General features: G+C 40.2%; 1 pseudogene; it reads left to right on the forward strand.

The window, feature by feature from the left end:
- The first annotated feature begins 4296 nt into the window (after window positions 1-4296).
- On the forward strand, window positions 4297-6580 carry LOC102919159 (ATP synthase peripheral stalk subunit d, mitochondrial pseudogene; annotated as a pseudogene).
- Window positions 6581-13000: the final 6420 nt, after the last annotated feature.

A 13000-nucleotide genomic window follows, 5' to 3' on the forward strand; every position in this document is an offset into this window, starting at 1 on the left:
CCGAAAATTTATTTTAAAAAGTGATAGTTTCTAATTCCCTTTATTTGACAACAAACAAAAGCTTGTAGACTTAAGAAAATAAATGAACCTAATAAGTAAATAACTAAAAGTGATAGATGCAAAGAGAAAGAAAAAGACAGCCAGACTGTAAGCTCCCTGTGTGAAAGGCTTCTTGAGTTCTCTAAAGGATGCATGATGGTATAAGCAAGCATTGTAAGATTTCACTATGAACAGGAAGTACTTAGGGGAAGTATATTGTAAGGAGGAGGGACATAAACAGAAATAAGGTTTCCTTGTTTCACTAAAGTGAAATGGTAGTATGAGTAGGCTTTTATGTTACGGTTATATAATGCAATAGCCAGAAAAATCACTGACATCACTTTGCAAAGGGACATGCTCATAAATACCATAGATAAATACTCTTCTAGAAAAAATGTTCACATGACCCACAGAAGTATGAAAAAATAAGAGTCAGGAAAAGCAGAGACAGTAACAATAAGAAGATGATAAAACTAATCTGAAGTAAGGTGACAAGATTAATCTAACTTTTCAATGATTACACGAAATGTGGATGGCTGAGACATGCCCCTGAAAGCTGATGCTGGTAGAGTGAAAGCACTATGACTCAGCTAGATGCTGTCTACAAGAGAGTCTCCTCAACGATCATGATGTAGATAGACTGAAGGTGAAGAAATGAAACAGGAAAGGCAATGCAACATGAGCTCAAAAAATGCAGGAATGGATCCATTAATATTGCACAGACTTCAGAACACAGAAAATTACCAGGCAGAGAGAATGATATTACATCAGGATAAAAGGGTCAATCCACCTAGAGACTTTGCAATCCCAAATAGTGTGTATCTAGGCAACAGAGCTGCATGACAGCCAAGCTAAAATTAAAAAGAAAGAAAGAAAGGGCAAATCCACAATTATAGAGTCCTCAATATTCTTTGTTCCACAATGAAAAGAATAACCAGACATCATCAACCAAATTAATCTAATCTATGTTTACAGACTGCTCTATCAAAACCCAGCAGGGTAGATGTTCTTTCCAAGTACTCACAGAACATGTATTAAGACAGAAATTAGAACATGAGTTCTATATTCTATAAATTTATCTTTTAAAATCAAGGAGGTAAACTTTCCAGGTAAACAAAATCTGAAAGAATTTATCAATTGGACACTCCCAGCCCAGGAAGAATTTACTACCAATACAACAAAACATATCAAAGGAAATCCTTCAGGTAGAAACAGAAATTAAAATAGGCAGGAATCCAGATCTTTGCACAAGAACACAATGGCACAAGTCATAGCTACTATTTCATGGATCACTCCTTTTCAGTTCACTTCAAAGATAATCATTTAACCAAGAGTAACTGTGCATGGTGCTGCTTACGGTTGCCATGAAAGGTAAAGCTGTGGAAACAACAGAACAGAAGTGAGACTGGAGGAAATGAGAACTGCTTGAACAAGACTTGAACAATGACAGCACCAGTCAACACGACAATGTGTTTGGGAGAATCTCATGGGTCTCCATCCCTACATGAAGAGTTATGAGCAGTTAACAACTGCCCAGAGAGGGATGTCAGCCCTGGAAACATTTACATACAAACAATACTAAGAGAACTCACAGTTCATATTTATATGTCTGTGTGTGTGTGTGTGTGTGTGTGTGTGTAAAAATAATCAAATAAAAAGAAAACATGAATTTAAGAGGGAGTAGGGGCAGCATTTGGGAGAGGAGAGGGAAGAGGGAAATGATATAAATACAGTACACATATATGAAATTTTAAATATTAGTTTCATAAAAATGGTAAAAATAAACTTTAAGAAATTAAAAATAAATCAAATCAATTACCAGCATTTTGATTTTAGGAATTAAAAAAAGAACAACAAAAAGCCACAAAACAAGCGGAAGAGTAAAATAATACAGGCCAAAGTAAAAATTAAGAAAATAAAAATTGAAAAATACAGAAAAAAAATTATTGAAACCAAAGCTAGCTTTTGAGATTAAGGAAATCAAAAGTTAATAAACCACTTTCCAGAGGAATCAGGGAGGTCCAAGCCCCAAGAAATAACTCACGGATTTCGACTGAGGAGGCAATGCTGGGAGGTGGGACCTACGGAGAAATAAGGGGGCCCCTGTACTGCACCTGCCAGCACTCCAGTTGGTTCCGAGGCGAAAAGCAGGTTGTCCTTGGGGCCCCACATTGGACCACCAAGAACTGTCATTTAAAGAAACATCTCTCATCTCAAAGGAATAAAAGATGGCTTATTCTAAAGCACAATATGAGTGATCATGGCCCAGGTACATGTGTTTAGGGCTTCCCAATATAATGCTCCAATGAGGAAGTCGTTCCATGGAGTTTTATAGTAACAGACCAAAGAAAGTTATAAATCAAGACATTTTTAAAATGAAGTGTTGGAAACATCGGAGAGGCAGGTTACAGCCAGATGAGGAATCTTTCCCATAGGCCTCAGATATTATCAGCCCTTCCTTTGGTGGAGAAGAACATTTTTTGTTTCATTTTCTTTTTGTTGGTTAATACATTTCTAAGGTTTGTATTTGTTTATTCAGGATGTTAGATCTGATACAGAGGCAGGCAAAGAATGTCTCTTTGGGAGGCTAAAGATAACCCAAGTGAATTTGTAGTAATTGGGCTACCAGATCAGCAATTTCCCAAATTCTCGATAGTCTTTGAAGTTTTTGTCAGTTGTTCAGCCAATGCAGACAGCTTCAGAGTTCTTCACAGTGGCATTAGTACCATTATAAGAAAGAAGATCTGAGCTACCAGCTCACACTGTGTCCCCATGGGATGCCACGGGCCACAAACCACATAGTGAAAAGGTCCTTGTTGGCTTCGGAGCAGAAGCCGGTGTCTTTGGCTTTTCAGATTTAAGAACTGTGAATCACATAAACTTCTTTATAAATTACACAGAGTATCCATTTACCCATTCATTCATTCATTTATGACTTGCTTTTTTGAAACAGTGCCTCATAAATGGGCTACCAAATGCTGAGTATCCAAACAGAAACCAAGATGCAATTTTGAATTAATGGTCTTCTGATACCATAATGTTACCACAAACTAGGGCTCAAAGTAACAGAAGCACAACATCCCAAGGTTCTAAAAGTCTTAAGTAGAACTTGGTCTCACAGAGCTAAAATCGAGGCTCCATAATGCTTCAATCCTCCTTGAAGTTCTGGAGAAGACACCTTTTCTTCCTGCCTCCCAGCTTTGGAGGCTGTATTACTGCCTCCCTCAGAACCATCACAGGCCATGTCTTCCTCCCAACACATCACTCCAACAGTGCCTCCTTTGCTTTGGTGTCTACTTTAAGAACCTATCTAGAGTGATCTCCCAGAATGCTTCCTAGTTCTATGTCAACTTGACACAAGATGTAGTCATCAGAGAGGAGGGAGCCACAATTGAGAAAATGCCTCCATGAGATCAGGCTATAGACAAACCTGTAGTGAAAGGACCAAGCAGACGACGCCATAACAGGCTGCTCAGTCTTCTCTCAGAGGTCAGGCCTCAATTTCAGTTTCCAGGGACTTGAGCAAGCAGTCTCTGGGAGGGCCATGAACAAGACATAGTCCTTGCAGTAGCTCCCTTTCTGCACGTACTCTGACTGCTCAAGGTTCAGCCTATTGTTTACTGTCTGAGACCCCTCACCAACTTAGAGTTATGTGCACGAGTCAAGGACAGAGCCTGGGCCACTGAATCAGCCCCCACAGTCAATACGTGCTAGGCCAGCCTCAAATTTGGCAGCTCAAGGAGAGAGCCTAGGACTTGTCCAGGCCGGCCCCAAAATGGTAACCCTCAAACAGTAAATTCAAAGATTACATAACCTCACCCAATCATATGATGCAAAGACTTGTATCACCCTGCTTGTGGTTTTTCCCTTTAGAAACCCCTCACTGTGAGAGCTCAGGGCTGTCCTCCTCCACTCACTGTGTCAGAGTGTTGGACACGGACCAAGCCTGGGCTTGCTTGTTATCAATAAACCCCTGTGTGTTTTGCATCAGGTATCAGCTCTGTGGTGGTCTTGCCTGGGGGTCTTGAGAAACAGGTGCAACAGTAGGGAGTTTTCTGAAGTAACAATTTATGCAGGAGGGCCCAGACCATGGTGGGGGTCCTGAGTTCTATAAGAAAGCAGGCTGAGTGAGCCATGAAGAGCAAGCCAGTGAGCAGCACTCCTCCATGGCCTCTGCATCAGCTCCTGCCTCCAGGATACTGCTCTGTTTGAGTTCCTGTCTTGACTTCCTTCAGTGATGGACTTTGATGAGAAAGCATGAGGTGAGAAACCCCTTTCCTTTCCTACATTAGTTATGGTGTTTCATCCCAGCAGTAGTAACACTAACCAGAGATCTTACCTTACCACAAACTGAGTCCCCTTGCCTCTGTCTGTTAGATTTGAGAGTTCTGGGGGCTATGATGCTGACATTTCTGATCAGGGCACAATGTGCTTACACTGCCACAGCCATTCCATGAAGAAGCTTGGCAGCATTGGAAGCAGCATAGCAATAGTCACATGATCCCTGGATGCTCAGGAGGCCTCTGAAATGCCGCTCGCCCCCTGACTCATTCATGCTTCTCCTGGCTTCAGGAGCAACATCCCTGTACACAAATCCCAATTCTAGAATTCTATTCTGATCATGGATTCTTAAGTTTAGTTGCCTCATATACACCACATTTATGAAAATATTTCCCTCTCCACATAACTTTCTAGGTTAGTCAGCACTGGCAGCAGACACCGCACAGAAAACAGCCACACTCAATTCCTCCTTCTCCAGCTTAAGTAATTTAACCACATATGACTCCTCTTTCTTTTCTCTTATCTGGCCTAAGTAAATTAACAAATTTCTCTCTCTCTCTCTCTCTCTCTCTCTCTCTCTCTCTCTCTCTCTCTCTCTCACACACACACACACACACACACCACACACACCACACACACACACCACACACACCACACAGAGAGAGAGAGAGAGAGAGAGAGAGAGAGAGAGAGAGAGAGAGAGAGAGAGAGTTCTCACTCCATAGGCCAGGCACTCAGATTGATCTGAAACTCACTGTGTAGACTAAACTGGCCTCAAATTCATAGCAAACCTGCCTCCATTTCCAGGATGCTTGGATTAGAGACATGAGCCTTCATGCTCAGCTTCTACAGTTTCTTAAAATTACTGTACTTCCTGCAGCCATCACAGCACAATCCACAGACAGCCTCCTCAGTTTCCCAGGTTCTTCCTAAGCACCTTACAGCCTAAGCTCCTGTTCTTGCTCTGGTCCTCCTCCTGGGAGGAAAGGCCCCCTCTTGGCCTGACTGAATCAGACTCACCCTCTTGGGGGAGGAAACTCTGCCTGTATTGTTGCACACACCCGCTCTTCTACTGTGATCTCATTCTTTACCCTGACTTCTGAACAGTGAGAAGGAACTCGGGAACAAGGGCCGTCATAGTCACCGCTTGTTTAGTACTCTAGTCTCTGTTAAAGTAACAAGGGCTCTTTTTATACAACAGGCTCTTAAGAAACAGTTCTAGCAATATTAAACAAGTCAGTACCCAGTACCCAGTGCTCTCTGACAAATTTAGGATTATATCCTAGATGTTAAAAATTCTACATCTCAAAATATATAAAGCTTTTGAGTTCACTGAAAAATGCATGGTATGCTTGAGAAACATTCTAATAGATTCTTTCTGTGAGAGGCAGTGATGTTAGTAACCATCAAACTGTACACATTGTTGTATTGCTTCCCAGTTGATTTTAGACTCCTGGGTCCATGACTCTGACTTTTGTTTGGCATGTGGACTAAAACCCTCAAACCAGTTTCTTGGACAGAGCTGAGAGAGCACAAACCAGAACTTCAATGTACTACTTCACCCCAAAAGTACCAGCCTCAGAGTGTGGACTGCCATAGGGAAGGCCTGCAGAAGGGTGGTCAGAAAATGCCATCTACATACAACTACATAGAGTTAACAAAACTCTGAATAAAAAGAAATGCACCTTACAACTTAACATTAAGAATAAAGTAATGTGGTTCCTTACTGCTGGAAACAGCGGTCTGCCAGGGTCCGTGAAGGATCCCAAGATGGCTGGCTGGGTGTAAACTTGCTCTAAAAACCATTGATTGGATAGCTTTTGTGGAGATCATACCCTGAAACCAAAAGACAATTTCAAACTCCCTAAAGTCCTGGAGTGAGAACCTCCATATCAGGTTGGCTAATGTGTCTAAGAAACCACCAGCGATTGACTGGGCTTATTACACAGGCAATGTGGCCATGGCTGGCTTGGTGAATGAATCTGAAAAGAAGTATAATGCCCTGGAGATTCCAGCACCCGAGGATAACTTCACAGTCCTGGTGGACAATGAGAGAAAGGAGGATATGAAGGACTGTGCTGCGTTTGTGTCCGAATCCCAGGCCAGGATCCAGCATTATGAGACACAGCTGGAGAAAATGAAGAACATCGTCCCCTTTGATCAGATGACCATTGACGACTTCAATGAAATCTTCTCAGAAACCAAGCTGGACAAGAAGAAGTACCCGTACTGGCCTCATCAGCCCATCGAGAACATGTGAAACAGGCCAGGAGGAAGCACCAGGCCTTCATTCCAAACTCTGGACATTAAAATAAAACATTTACATAGGAAAAAAAAAGACTAAGGTAATGCATCTTACAACTTAACATTAAGAATAAAGAAATGCCCCAGAAGCAAGTTTGTCAAGACCTACAAGAAAGTAATAGCAGCTGTAGCATGAATCTTAAAAGGTCTTATTCATAAAACAAACCCAGAGCCAGGTATGGGGGTGAACACTGAAAGATCAGAGAAACAGAACAGGCCACAGCTAACCTTACCTCACCAACTTCTCAGCCGATCCTGTTTTCTCAAACTGGAAGCCTCTGTGTCCTCATCAGAATGAATCTCAGCTGAACTGCGCTAGAAGCCTAAAAGCTTAACTAGGCCAAAAGCTTCTCGTTTCTGGTCTTCATGCCTCATATACCTTTCTGCTTCCTGCCATCACTTCCTGGAATTAAAGGCATTTGTCACCATGCCTGGCTGTTTCCAGTGTGGCTTTGAACTCACAGAGATCCAGACAGATCTCTTCTTTCAGAATGCTAGGATTATAAGGGTGAGTGCCACCATTTTCTGGCCTCTGTATCTAGTGGCTGTTCTGTTCTCTGACCCCAGATAAGTTTACTAGGGTGCACAATATATTGAGGAACACAATATCACCACAGCAGCTGTGACTGAGGGCTAGTATAGCTCTGTCAGGAATCTGCCATTTTCTCCGGCTTGAAACTCATGAGTATAGACTGGTGGGCAGCCACATTGGACACATCCAATTGTTTTTACAACTTATTTGCCATCCTGGAGGAGAGGATTTGGCACAGGACTTAGTAATAAACCATTTTGTCAGGATAGACATTTCTTGAATTAGTTTAGACAGTGAGTATTTTTAAATGTTCAGGGCTCTCTATGCAGGGATAAGGGACTGAACTCAGCCTGACTATCTTGTAAGCCTGGCTGGGATGAGAACTGAAAACAGGCACAGAGGAAATGAGATCTGCATGGGGAGCAGTCTCCAAATACTGCCTTTATTTCTCTGCTGGAAATGAAATGATTGCCCTGCTTGATAGTGAGATTTTTGCCATTTTGGAATGGATTGATCATGGAGACTCTGCAGGAAATCTGCACCCCATTGTGCCCCTGGAAATGTAATAAAGGATCAATCTACATCCCACATTTTCAATCTTTGTGACTACTGCTCTGAGAGTCCCTAAAGGATTCTATTTCCTTTCCCAATTTTTAATATCTCATAAGGGCATTTTCTTCAAGAAACACTATATGGTCTGTTCAATTCAGCATTTTCTTTGGTTGTTGTATGTATTTGTATACAATAAAAGCACATACTGAACAATTAGCTTTCTAACATTGAAAGCAATGATAGGCGAGCTTAAAAGGCAGTGAATAAGTTCAATTCCCAAGAGGTCACTCAGTGAACTACTCAGTGTATAACTAAATGAATCAACAGTCACCTAGTCATTAAATTACTAAATAGGCAAAATTGAGAAGCACCACACAAAGAAAATCATCAAATTGCTAAAACAAACAGCATTTATTTGATTCTTGTTGGATTATGCATCTCTTGAAGGAGTCAAGTAGTATAATTAATGCTTTTTTCTTCTTTTCTTAAATCAGATTAACAAATGTGACCCACTTAGAGTACAGAGCAAACATATTACTCTCACTTCTTGTATTGTTGTTGATTTTTAAAAATCTTCTTAAGTATAGGAAATTTCCAGGGAAACTTTTCTGGTCTTTGGATGAATACTATAAGAGTTTCTTTAACATTCTAAATGTTATTGGCTATTTGCAAGCTTATCACACATAATTTCTATATACGATTTATTAAACATTTTTATTGCCAGGCATTTGGCTAGCTATTTTGTTGAATTATTTTAATTCTCACAACAATTCAAATAAGAGCAGTGTACTGGCCTTGTTTTACAGAGAAAGAATCTGAGTAAAGTAATATGCCAAATAGTCAGGTAAATTAGTAAGCTAAGACCCTTGCAAACAACCATGACTTCAGTCATATTCCACCATGCAGGTGAGTTCATTCTAAAGATGATATAAAGATGTTCCCCCAACTGATTTATTAGCTTATTACAATTCAGCAAGTACTGATTATTTATGTTGGCATATCAAAATTGACTCCATGCACTGACTATATCCAACCCATGTCTTGTAGTAGGATTAACGAATGTTGCCAGAGACATGAAAGACATCTGAAATTGTGTCATCCATAGATACTCTGGAAGTAATGCAATTTTCTCTGACCATTTACAATAATTGTTAATTTCCTTGCATACTTGGATTTTTTTCCTCTTGTTCTACCCAGTTCTCAGGCCAATCCATGACACCATTATATAAACACTTCAGTAACATTTTTTTGGTCTATGATATTTTAACAACTATGTCTCACTGGGTAAATTATCCTGAACATATATAAGAAATTCATTTACAAAGACCTATATGAGTTTGTTAAAAAATAAAAATCTGAGAATTGCCAACTTTCTGCTAGAAAGCAACTTAGGAATCCCTTGAGAAGTAGCTATGTTCTCAAATGAAGATCCCAGCTGCTCAGGATGTGGTCTCTCATAGGAGCCAGGGAGATGAGCCCTTACAGCAAAGGCATTGACTAAGCAAATGAGCAGTGGCTGACTGTGAATGTGATGTTGAGCCTCAGTGCAGCCCAGAGTCAGTGAAGAATACTGACTAAGAAACACATGTGCTAGAGATGAGCTGGAAACTTGGTGTAAACGAGATTGGTCATATTTATTTTATCTGTTGTACATAGCTCTGCATTTGGTTCTCAGAAGGCCATTTTATACCCAAGAACATGTAGCAAGGTGTTCCCAAAGACACATGACAGGACCTGTGAGTCCTGTTGCTCAGAACTTGACAGAGTTCTATCGGTCTGTTGAGCCTAAGAAAAAGAACAGAGCACATTATCAGGACCCAGATATTTGCAGAACATATCATTCTAAGTGACTCCAAGGAATAAATCAAAGCATAGGGAATAGCCAATAACCATTGACTGAATGTGACAAATGATGACAGCTTTCTGTTATTCTATGGGGGTGCACAGAGATCCTGTCATTGGAATAAAGTCATGGGAATGCCAACCTCAGAAGGTCTGTGGTGACACCTGTCACACATACCTTCCTTCATTCATGAGGAAACAGAACCTGAGAGAGTTGTGTGTCATTAAGCTCAGGTAGCTGTTGGTAGAGGAGCCAAGTCTATGGCCACTGGTACTCCTGATCAAAACATTCCCAGGACAGCTTAGGGACAGTAACAAAACATTGAGTGCCCAGTGGCTCAGTGTCACAGGAGAGGCATGATGTTGAAGACATTTGTTACTTTTTAGGATCCATGCTTTTAATTTAAATATTTACATCATTATATTTATGTTCTTTCAACGTGGGTTTGGGAACTAGAAAGGTGACCCAATAGTTAGGAATATGACTCTCACAGAGGATCTGTGTTCAGTTCTCAGCAGTACATGTTATTTTACAACCATCTGTAACTCCAGTTTCATGGGATCTGACACCCTTTTCTGACTTTTGGAGTACCAGGCAGGATGAACATGGGGATACACTTAAAAAGAGTCTTGTTATTGCATGTAAATGTCACTTGTGATCTGTAAGTGTTATATTGTTACTCAATTCATACAATTAATGATGTTTTCTTGGAAGCAGCATCAATAACTAGGGAACTAAACATGTACATAGACTATAGATGATTCTAGAAGTCTTTAGAACTCAAATAGGAATGATGTTTCTGGCTACAAAGAACATAGAGACTACAGCTCTCAGTGATATTTATATGATCTGATTTCAGAACAAAATATTGAGATGAAAACTAGATTTCCATGGAGAAAGAAAGATACATTCATGTAATTCCATGGTCTTAAAACCATATGATGATCAAAAGCAAACTCATCTTCTAGCCTTCATTACCTGGGAAAAAAACATTCTTGCTGTTGGCACACAAGCTCTAAACTGAAATTTTCCTTACTTGTGAATCCATGAATAATGAATTAGCTATAAGCTTAGAGTTTTAGAAATGTGATTGCAGTCTGACTACAAATAACTGGAATTCTAGTAATACAATGTTGATGCTGATAATACAATGATGAATAAAGTTTATTATGGGGAATTCTTGTTCTAGGCCCTGTGAGAAACATCTCAAACTCATTGTGCTATAATGAGTGAGTTAGGCACTGTTCACATCATTGATTTTTTTGTGCCTAACCCAAATTTTACAAAGTGAAAACTAGTTCTCAAGGAGACTAAGAGCTAGCCAATGTGTTATAGCTAAGAAACAACCAAACTAAGATTGAGGCCCGAATCTTTTGGAGCAGAGAGAGTGTGAAACGGGGGGGGGGGGGGGGGGGATAAGAAGAGCAAGGGATAGAGAAGGGAAGAGAAGAAACTGCATTTGCAGAAAACAGTTTTGTGCATGACTAAAGCTGCATTTTTGTTGTATTTGCTATTATATATGTATTGTATCAATCATTTAGAAGAAAAAGTTTCTTCTTGGATTATCTTGAGGGAGTTATTAAAACTTCATTTTTTGTATGTAGGAGTAGGGATTAAACCAAGAGTTTCACCCATGAAAGGTAACTGCTTTACCACTGAGCTACATTTCCCATCCTTTTAATAAATATTTTTTTTATTTTGAAATAAAACTTAAGTTGCCTGTTCTGGCTTCAATTCATCTAGTAATCAGGTAAATTTGAATTTGCAATCCTCCTGTCCTGGTAGTTGATAGCCCCCTGTGCCATCAGCAAGCACTTCAAAACTCTTCATGGCACCCTTTGGTACTCTGTTATAAAAACCGTCATGATTGATTTGATTTTGTTTCTGAAGGTTTTCTGTATTATTCAGTTAGATTCCTTCTTCCTTCCTTCCTTCCTTCCTTCCTTCCTTCCTTCCTTCCTTCCTTCCTTCCCTCTTTTCTTCCTTCCTTTCTTTATGTTCTGAGGCAGGATTTTGCTGTATAGCCTAGACTGTTACTGTTACTCCAGATGCCACTATTTGCTGAGTGCACCATGCACCACCAATACACCCCCTACTAAGTCTACTGAGCAGTTGTGTGCTAGGCACTGTATCCACTGCAATAAATATAGTGAAGAGGAAAAGACAAGTCTGTTAAAACTAGCAGAAGAGAAGACATCAACCAAATAAACAATGTGCTGTTACAAACTGGGATGTGTGCAATGGGCACACTAGGAAACATGATGACACAATAGGATATGGCAAGTAGGAGAGTTCAGATGCTCTAAGATGCAGACACAAAAACCCTGCCTGGAAAAAAAGGAACAAAGGACAAAGGAGCTAGGAGAACCATCCCATCTGAATGTAGCTCCAGCCTCTAGTGACAGATTTATATGGAAACTGACTTGGTAAGTCTCCCAGGAAATACCCAAGTAAGAGTCACACACCAGAGGAGGAGCCACCTATGCTTGCCAAGTTCTACCATTGCTGGGAGCAGTCCTTGGCAAGTACAATTTCAGGAAGATGCATGCAAACGACTCCTCACTCTTCCTCAGAGAGCCCAGAGGCACATCCTCCTGCAGGCCATATCACAAGGCCACTCAGGCGATCAAAGCATGTTCCCTAAGGCACAGATCTAAAGGAAGAGATCCCTTCATGAGATGATCCTGATGAGGGGAGAGGGTAAAGTCAAGTTTATGAGGTTTGAACTCTTTAAAATACCTTGGGAACTGCATGGGTGCCACATGATTTCACATGACAAGAGACTTTAGGTTATGGAAACAGTTAGGGATTTCTGCCTTTCAAGGAGCCAGAACCTGATAGATATTTACCTCCAGGTCTCAGACCTTAGCTCTTGTCTGGTTGTTAACTTTCAACAAGTCATTCAACTTGTTATTATCTAATCTATAAAGTTAGGACCATGCTATTTTTTACCTGACACACATTAGTGATCAATTGAACAAATATAAATTAGAGGATGATATTGCATTGATTTGGTTAGCATATCTTCTCTCTCCTCTTGTTGTAATTTCAGTAAAATAGAGATAGATTAATCACTAATAGAACTTTGTCCTCCTCTGGGTATGACAGCTATTTTTGAAACACCAGAAATAGTCAGTTAATAGGAATCAAATCATCCATCTGGCTTTTGAGGCCCCTTGGTGTCTCATTCATCTCTGCAAATTCATTGCTAGTGCATCCTTGCAGGGAGCCTCATTAGGCTTAGTGCCAAGGCCAGTGCAGTTTGTAATTGATGTCTGACTAGCTTCAAAATGATCACTTTTAGCATAATACTTCGTATTTTCAAAATCACAATTCAGAACCAGAAAGAGTGAATTAAACAAATGACAGTCAGAAAACTTGATGATAAGTTTCCATATGTGACTTAGGTATACACAACACAACTTTGTCATTTGGCTGGTAGATTTTAC

The sequence above is a fragment of the Peromyscus maniculatus genome, chromosome 2 (assembly GCF_049852395.1).
Source record: "Peromyscus maniculatus bairdii isolate BWxNUB_F1_BW_parent chromosome 2, HU_Pman_BW_mat_3.1, whole genome shotgun sequence".
Lineage (NCBI taxonomy): Eukaryota > Metazoa > Chordata > Mammalia > Rodentia > Cricetidae > Peromyscus > Peromyscus maniculatus.